We start from the raw sequence: 9,334 nt of genomic DNA on the forward strand, positions 1-9,334 counted from the left end.
GCCTCTTTGTCAGCTGAACAAAGTTGGTTTGTATCGGCTCATCACACGGGGTTGGGCAGTGTGTGTTCTGCGGGGAGTGTGATAGCCGTGTGAGGCTCAAGCGTCAATCTTTATGGGCATGGCTGCTGCCGCCGCGGGCCATTCCGAGATCATCTCACCTCTTTTCCATGTGTGCGTATGTGTGTGTGTGTGTGTTCAGAGAGATACCAGCCGCGTTGCCACCCTATAATCTCCATCCTGAACGAGTTGTGCCCCCCCCGGGGAGCCTGTCAGTCTGCGCCCCGGGGCCCTGCAGGTCCTATCCGGCCGCGGTGAACAGACGCCGGTCCGGTTGCGCGCAGGAGAGCCAAACCCCGGGGCAAGTTTGGGATAATCCCCGGCTATGCCTCCCAACTAACTCCCGTTTATTTTCCGAAGCTTATCGCCTCTCCTGGACGCAGGCATCGCAAGTGAAAGTCTGAGTCTGATTTACATATTGATCCCTTGTTCGCTGGCTGAAGGTGGATGTTTGAGAGGCATGAAAGCGCGGGGATAACATGTTTACACCGGAATAGTGACTTGTAGGCAACGCGCAAGCAATAAAAAGGACAACGAGGAGGAACAAACGTGCCTTTTGATGGCGATTTTGTAAACCACCGAGACGCGATTTCAGGGTAGGAGAGGTTAGAAATTCATCCAAACAAAGCTCATGAAACACTGAGATAAATGAGCCCCCAAAAAGCTGCAAGAGCGCTTCAATTCACACAGGGAAGGTAGTGCCTGATCAGTTGTGCTTCAGGAAAGTGTATTTTTAAAGCAATGGTAATGTTTTAGGTGTTTTAGGTGCATCCCCCCCGATGGTGTGCATGCTTGTATTAAAAAAACCCGGTTTATATGGTTGAATTAATGGTTTCAGTGATGGTTGACAATTCATTTACTAATGTTTTATTGTTTATAAGTTCTTTAATTAGATTGCATTTTAGTTATGGCTGTAAAAAAAAGTCTCTCTTGGGCTGGTAAATCATCATGCAAAATAAAAGGTAATCATATCCTCAGCCAGAAATGTCAATAAGTAATCAATAAGGGTCACATGTATTTCACTTTCTAATAATCAGAAGTTAGTAAGTAGTTCCTAATCATAGATGTTCATTTCTTATTTCTACAACATATTCAGAGTTATATACATTTTGAACCTGGTGCTCTTTTGAAGCACTTTTCCAAAGGGGTCAAAGGTCAAACAGTCCCTTGAGCACATCTCCCTGATGAACTAAAGAGCTAAAAAGACAAAGTGTCCACTGAGGAGAACAAACACCATGCTGCACAGAGACTTTACACAACCTGGCAAACAAGCATTTGTTCCTATTAATGTCTTATAACTGATGTCTAATGCATTATGGTTCATGAATTACAATAAAGCCATTAGTTAAACATTTTAAAGTGTGCCTTATTAGAAAGTGGCACTGCCATTTGCAAGAGAAAGACGACTCCATAATATTTTTATCCATTTGACATTTAAAAAAAACCCAGGATGTAACTGTGAAGGATCTCTACTTTCCTCAGCGCCGGGGCTCCTGCTGCGGGTGCACTGACAAAGCGCACTGCGCAGACGTGGGTGCGCCTCTGCCTCTCTCAGCAAATCTGCTAATTGAATCAGAATTAAAAGGGGAAAGAAAACGACAGGTAGGGTGTTAGATGTTTCTTGTTTTTTTTCATTGTAAAACGTCCTGGGGAGCAGAGAGGTGCTGCACATCTGGGCCTTGTGGCACCCCCATGGCGCCATGAGGAGGATTTGGCACACTTCACCTTCTTCACCTCCAAAGAAAAAGGGAGACCACAACATTCCTACTTTTAAATGTCTGAAAATGATTTAAATGTTTTTCTTCCTCCACTGCAATGTTTTTATCCCAGCCAGAATATAACTCTTCTTCCATATTTTGTGTGCAGGGTTTCTAATCTAAAGTATCTCTAAAGAAATTACATCCTTTTATTTTTGAGATTTTTTTATATTCCCAAAACATAAATATAACATTTATTTTACAGAAGCACTTCACCTCCTCAAATACAACTAATAACCAATAATAATAATGCCATTATACGTCTTCTTGTACCCACATATACAGAAAAAGTAGCAGCCTAATCTATCTGATTACTTGATTGATTGAATTTAGGCTATTTGATGATTAAAATACACATTAATTCTGCACAGCAGTAGTTACAATAATCAAAGATAAAATCACAATAAAAACCTTATTGCTTATTTCTATTCCTGGACGTAAAACAAAAAGACACAACATGAAAACCTTTCATTCCTTTTTTATTCTTTCTATCAATTCAGAGCTTCAATCTGCAATAAAACAATACATTTAATGCTAGAAAAGGCAGGGAAAGAAAAATATGTTTATTACCTTAAACACCAGTTCAAAGAAAACAAACATACACTGGAGGAGTGACAGATTTTACATGTCCCAGGATTTCTTCAGAATATAAATGTGGCTACAAATGACGGTAAAAAAAAAAATGTTTTCAAGACCAAAGTTGCTCTCTGATGTGATTAAATTTAGGTTCCATTGAATTGTAGCAGAATAGACAAATAGGGATACTAAACAAGTCCAAGCAGAGTATTTTAAGGTTATTTCATCTGTCTGGGCTGACCTCATATATTCCCTGACCTATGACCTGACTCAGGCTGAAACTTTATTAAAATCCTCAAAGAGAAATTCTGTTGTTTCACTCTTCATGGTTGCACACACATGCATCTCTTCCCTCGAAGACACACACCAGCTTCTTTGTCAGGACGACTGCAGTTAAACAGTGTCCACAAGGGGGAGACACTCCATCACAGACACGCTTAGATCAGCGGGTCACCTGCTGTTGTCTCTGTGTTTTGACAGCAGGGGGCAGCAGTGTGCACATGGGTGGATCATCCAGCAGTGGTGCACTTAACGGGGGGGCACCTGGGATCCATGAAAGGGTTCCCATTGGGAAGATTGTTTTTTTACTACATGTTGAATGATATAATGCAGCGGCTCCCAACCTGAGATCAGGATCATGATACATCAGAGGGGTCATGGGATTATTAACAGGATAGAAAAGCAGAAAAAATTAAATAAAAATCTATTAAACAAAAGATGTTGCTGAAATCTTTGTGCTATTTTCTTTTGAAAAAAATAGGACAAAAAAAACTCTAGACCTCATATGAGGTGACATTGCTTTGTTTTAAGTTGTCACAAGCCAAAACCTTAGTTAGGAAACACTGATAAAATGCACAGGGATGGTTGTTTTAAAAAAAATTGTAGTGTAAGACTTATTTTTTAAAGTTTTAGGCCTTTTTTTTTTTTTTTTACCATTTTCTGAGATTGTACAGATATTTTTTGAGAAAGAAAGAAAAAACAAGACAAGTAACTTTATTGTTATTGTTGTGGTCACAGAGATAAATAAAGAACAATAAATAATAAAAATGCATACAGAAACATATAATCAATGTATTTATACATTTATACAGGGCCCACGTTTTGTGTTTGCCTACTTCCCCTTCTACTATTTCCTTAGATTTTACATTTTTGAGCCTCAGCGTGCTTGAAAACAAAGAAACAAAGAAATAAATTACAAAATTAGTAACAACTTTATGGTCTTCTTTACAATCACAATGATCATCCTGCAGGAAACTTCATCTCCGTGTATTGAGTGAGCGTTTCCTCAGGTTATACAGAATTATTTTTAGTCTCAAGTTGCTCGAAAAGAAAGAACGCTTAAAAACATCCTGTAGGAACATATACGTCCATGTTGAATTATATAATTTCCCCCCATGTTTACTTATATTTAACACAGAAAATAGGAGTCTGCTGTCAAATGTGGATCAAAACCGAAGTTATCTGAAATATCTGTGATATCTTCTTGATATTGTGTTGCTGCCCTTCTATGAACTACTTTACAAGCAGTTTTCATCTTTTAATAAACTGTCTTTAAGGTTGGAAATCTCTTCTTATTCTTCCCTGTCTGACAGTATCATATTGTGTACCAGCTTCTTCCAGCTCTTCCCTAAAATTCAGACAAATTCAGTGTCTTTGAAAACTTTGGCTCTCTACTAGAATTTAAAATAAAGTTTTTGTGGTTCTGAAATGCATTTGGCTGCACACACAGTAAAAAATTACTGGATCCAACTTGATCCAATGACACAATACTGGATTGACTTCATCAAGTGCACATGAGCAGAAAACCACGCAAGTCAACAGCTTCTTTTTCGGGGGTTTAGTGATATTCCTGTTGGGTTATTTACCCAAATTAAATGTAAACTAGCTCTTTTAAAACTAGTGTGCCACTATTCTCTCACTGATCGTGAATAATATGTGTACCTTTTAATATTTACATTGTTTTGTACAACTAACGATACATTTTTAATTGTTTTAAGGTTCAACGTGAGCCTTTTGTTGTCTAACAACGAAATAACTGGTTATTCTGACCCAGTTTTGGATAAATAACCCAACACTATTATAAAAAAAACACTGGGTAAAGTTTAATTCAACATACTGTAATGAAAGCAGCCCTTTATATATATTTTGTACATTTGTGGCTGTGTAAAGCTTTAATTCTTCCTGCTGTCAGATTTCCCTCCCCGTCTACAGCAGCTTCAGACAGTTATATCATCGTCCCATCAAAAGTCCTTTCAGATTAAGATTCCTCAGGACAAAATCTGAGGTCTGTGGTCTTGCATTTGGACGCCCTTGACATGAAAAAGTTTGGGAATCCCTGCTTCATCCGCGGCTTTAGCTGTTGTGTGGAGCTTTTTTGAACACAAGAATACATATATACCCTATCATACTCTCTCTCTCCCCTTCTTCCCTCTGCCTGATGTAGTGTGACAGTGTGTTCGCCCGCAGCACTCTGCTGGCGTGGAAACAATCAGCTTTGACAGAAAGGGGGTGGTGGTGGGGAGGATAGAGGGAGGTAGAGGAGTAGGGAGGGATGAAGGGAGTGGGAGGGGTGAGGGTGGGTGGAGGGGAGGGGGAGGCTGCGGCCCCGAGGCCTGTGTATGATGAACTGGATAGAAAGACCTGTCGTCAGAGGAGAAATAACACACTACATATAGATAGATAGATAGATAGATAGATAGATAGATAGATAGATAGATAGATAGATAGATAGATAGATAGATAGATAGATAGATAGATAGATAGATAGATAGATAGTGCTTTCAATTATTTATCATTAAGTTTTTCCCTCTTTTTTATTAAATTCCTGTTGTATTTTTGGTTTGTTTTAAAACAATCAAGCTGATATTTTGGCTAAAACTCTCAGAAAAAAGAGATCTCAATCTCAAGAGACCTCCCAGGTTAAATTACGTTTAAATAAAATACCAAAAATGTGTTCAGAATTGTTCCAAGACAAAGGAGAAACTTCCCATATAAATTACACTGAAGGGAAATGTACCTGTTTTAATTAAATGTCTCATTGTATTCAACCATTAATTATAATTTTGCATTAGTTTGCTCATTCTTGCCGAACCCAGTTATTGAATTTAAACACTTCAAACTCTCACCAGCAACACATTTAGAAAAATCTAATTGTTTCTTGTCACTCACTCTAAATTGGCTTAATCTGACCTGACTTGAAGCCTAAACGGACAAGCTTAAACATCGTCAAAACTTTAATTGACAAAGAAAACAAAAACAGGTCAAACCCTCCTTTAAAATGTGAACATTTTATTAACCGAAACATCTAATAATGTGTTGCTACAACCTGTTGGCTGAAACAGAAAACCACACAGCATTTAAAGGCCTTCATGACCCCAGTGGTAGTCCCCCACTTGACTCTCTTGACTAATTCAGTTAAAGCAATCAGGTCCATTATAAGGGCCCCTCTCAGGACTTGTCAGTGTTTGATTCCAGGACTTGAAGCTTGACTGTGTGTTTGTGTGTGTGTGTGTGTGTGTTAGTGAGGAGGAGGGGTGTGTGCTGACGGTTCAGCTGCCTCGTCTGCTATAACCAGCTAATAAATATGAAAACAGCAGGTTAAAACTTTTTTATTCGTCCCGTGCCTGAAAGGATTATACCCTTCTATAGAGTGCCGTGAAAAATCCCCCAAACCTCATAATGCCCAATGTTGTCCCATAAAACTGTGTTGGACAAAAGAAAGAGAAAGGGGGCTTTTTCACGCATAAGGGGTTTTCTCAAGAGCACATTGAGGGGAGCCCAGGCCGGGACCCGCCCATAGATTATCTGGCTGTCGGTGAAAGCACGGCTGGAAGCGGCAGGTGCGTGCGCCAGGCACGGGGGGTCACGGGGGGCCCGGTGACCATGCAGAGGGTGGAGAATGCTACGCAGCTGCCGGCAGGAATGTTTGCAGATTGTCACTTCCATTTAACTTGCTCTTTTTCTTTTCTCTCCTCCCTCCCCACCCCAACCTAGAGATGGAGCTGGTCTCCCAGGTTTCCCCCTCCCACTCCCAAGCCGTGGAGATAGGGGCTAAACGGTGACACCCTGTCCACAAAAGCGACAAGCGGCGCGGGTCGTCCCCGCCTCAGAGCCGTGAAATTGTGGATTAAACTGATAAGCAGCGAGAAAGATACAGATCCCACATTTTTTGAGGGAGGTTTATGGGACTAAATGAATGCCAAGTAACTCATAAGGCAGGGTTAACACACTCTTTAACTCCATCTCACTGTAGTCCCCAGAGGCTTCTTTCATACAGGTTATTGGATTTCAGGTTTTTCCGAAGCGCAGGCGTCAACATATGGTGGTCTGTAGATGAAGCTGTTCAATAATGCAGCTCATGAATTTATCTCTGCAACTTTGCCAAAAATTAATCAAATAACACAAAGAATGCAAATTGCACGCCTCCTAAATTCACAAACTAATCTTTTGTCATGTGGCCCTCTCATGGAAGCATCTCCTCTTATCTTAAATTTCATGCATTCAAAATAAAGTCTGCATTATTACCAGAATTCGTTTATCAAAGAAGATAGTCGTCCCCCATACTGACCCACGTAGGCTGCGTCGTTGCCTGGAAATGGCCCTCTTTGCGCCACCTTGGTGCTCTAATCTCTGCCGTCCAAACTGTGTCCCCCTTCCAAACTGTGGCCTAAGGCTATGTGTGGGTCCGCAACATAATCCCCTTCAAAACTCTGCAGTCCCTGTTATTCCACTGGGGTTTGGCTAAAAGTGCTACACGTCAAAGCGGCACAACGCTGCTTTTTCACACCATCTTCTCGCAAAAAAAGGGATTAATGTCCCCACCATTATGAATAATGAGAATGAATAACAAACAGCCCGTCTGTTTATCCCGCACGATTAAATAAAGGAAAGTGTGTTCTTGTGCTTTCTATTGAACTGTGTTAATGGAGGTGACACACAACCAACAGAATGGGGTGAAACCAGTGAGTGAAGTTACCAACTGGTGCTTTCAGCCAAAGTATTGGCCCTGAATGTATCTCTTAATTAATGTCTGAACTGAGACATTTAGTGTGTGTTTTTGAATGTAAAGAAGGCAAGAAATACTCAGGCTTGAACACAAAAATTAGTTAAAAGTTATGATAACAATTAATGGACACAACACTTGTCCTTTGTATTTTTTTTATTCATCTAATTTATTTATTTAGTAAATTTAGGGGCTTAATAACCTGACAGGAGGGTTTCACAGTCTGCTATGAAAAAAGTACAAATGGTGGATGTGTTTTAAAGTTCGGTAGTTTTAGACTTTTTATCCTTTGTTTAAAGTATTTAAAGGTTAAAATACATTAATGTTGGGAAATTAAATCCACAGCAAGTATAAATAAACTGTTAACTGATTTTTTAAAAAAAAGATAAAATACAAGAAATAGAGCTTTTTTTAAAAAACTAAAAGTGGTGCAGGGGACATTGGAGGACTGGTGCCCGTAGTGACTAAAAATCCTGGTTACTGCCCTGTCATGAGACCAAGTATGAAACACATTGCTCTTCTCCTAGTGAGGGTCAGTGTGATCAAGATAATCTAAATAACAAAATATGTGAAATATTGCAATATTCTGGTCTTAAATTTCCTGTCTGCACCTCTTTAAAGTGAGACTATGTAACTTTTGAAAGAAGAAAAGAACGCACTCACCTTCTGTGTTAAACTATGTATACACTACATTTAACTTCTCATAATTGCCATCAATGGTTGCTGTTCAGCGGACATTTTAAAATGTCTGCTCTGTATAACTCTGTATCTAACTTAAAGGTCCATTTAAGAGGATCTATTTGCAGAATAACTATGTTTTCATTAGTGTATAAACACCTGGAAATAAGAATCGTTGTGTTTCTATTACCAGAAAATGTGCCTTTTTTTGTATCTACAGATGCCACAGGTCGCCTTATATGGAGGCCACCATGTTGAACTGCCATGTTTCTACAGTAACCCAGAATGGACAAACCGAACACTGGCTCTAGATAGGACGTATTTTGCACTTGGAAAGGGAACTATACTGCTAGATGCTTCTAAATCCTACACACTGGACGGTTAACATTTATCTTCTTGGCATCTTTCCTTCTTTTGCATCTTTCCTAAACATGGAGTTTGATCTGTTCGTCTTTTGCACAGACATTTACAACACATATACAACACATACTGGATTATAACTCAGTCCAGAGCTCCCATAAATGGTATCCAAGGATCTATCATAACAACAATATATGCGACAGTGTGTGCGAGGGACATTGCTTTAGTGTCCAAATCAACATTTAAAACCCACCCCCCAAAAAAGTGAGAAATTAAAGTCATTCTTGATTCTAAATTTGCTTTCTCATCTACTTAATCTCTCACATTTCTCTTCCATGCATCTTTTCACATTTCTTTTTTCTCACTGTAAACTAAGCCAGCAAAGAATCGAATTCAGGAAAACATTGTACATATGTATGAAACATTGTACCGACCAATTCAACCTAAATAACACAAAAAGTGAGACATTAAATAAACCTTTTGGCCCTTGACAAAATGTCTCCTCTGTGGCCTTACCATTCATCTTCCTTGCGTCTTCTCTTTTTGTTCAGTATTGTGCAACAGTCACTGGATCATAACTCAGTCGACAGCTGTGTGACTAAATGTGCAATTCGCCCGACAACAAGAATAGCCTTGTGACAATTCATATACAATGTATGTGTACAGTAGTTATAGATGACAAACAAACAAAAACAAAGAAATGAAGACACTTTTGGTCTAAATTTGTCTTTCGCATCTTGCTTAAATGTTTCCCTCTTTATCATAAACATAATATTTCTTGTGAATGCATCTTCTCACCTTTTTTTTGCTCAGTATTTTCCATCAAGCACTGGCTTATAACTCAAGTTTGCCTAAAAGAACAATGAGAATCTAAATGAGTATCATTGCTTTTAGCAGAAATAAT

The sequence above is a fragment of the Dicentrarchus labrax genome, unplaced genomic scaffold, assembly GCF_905237075.1.
Source record: "Dicentrarchus labrax unplaced genomic scaffold, dlabrax2021, whole genome shotgun sequence".
NCBI classification, from domain to species: Eukaryota; Metazoa; Chordata; class Actinopteri; family Moronidae; genus Dicentrarchus; species Dicentrarchus labrax.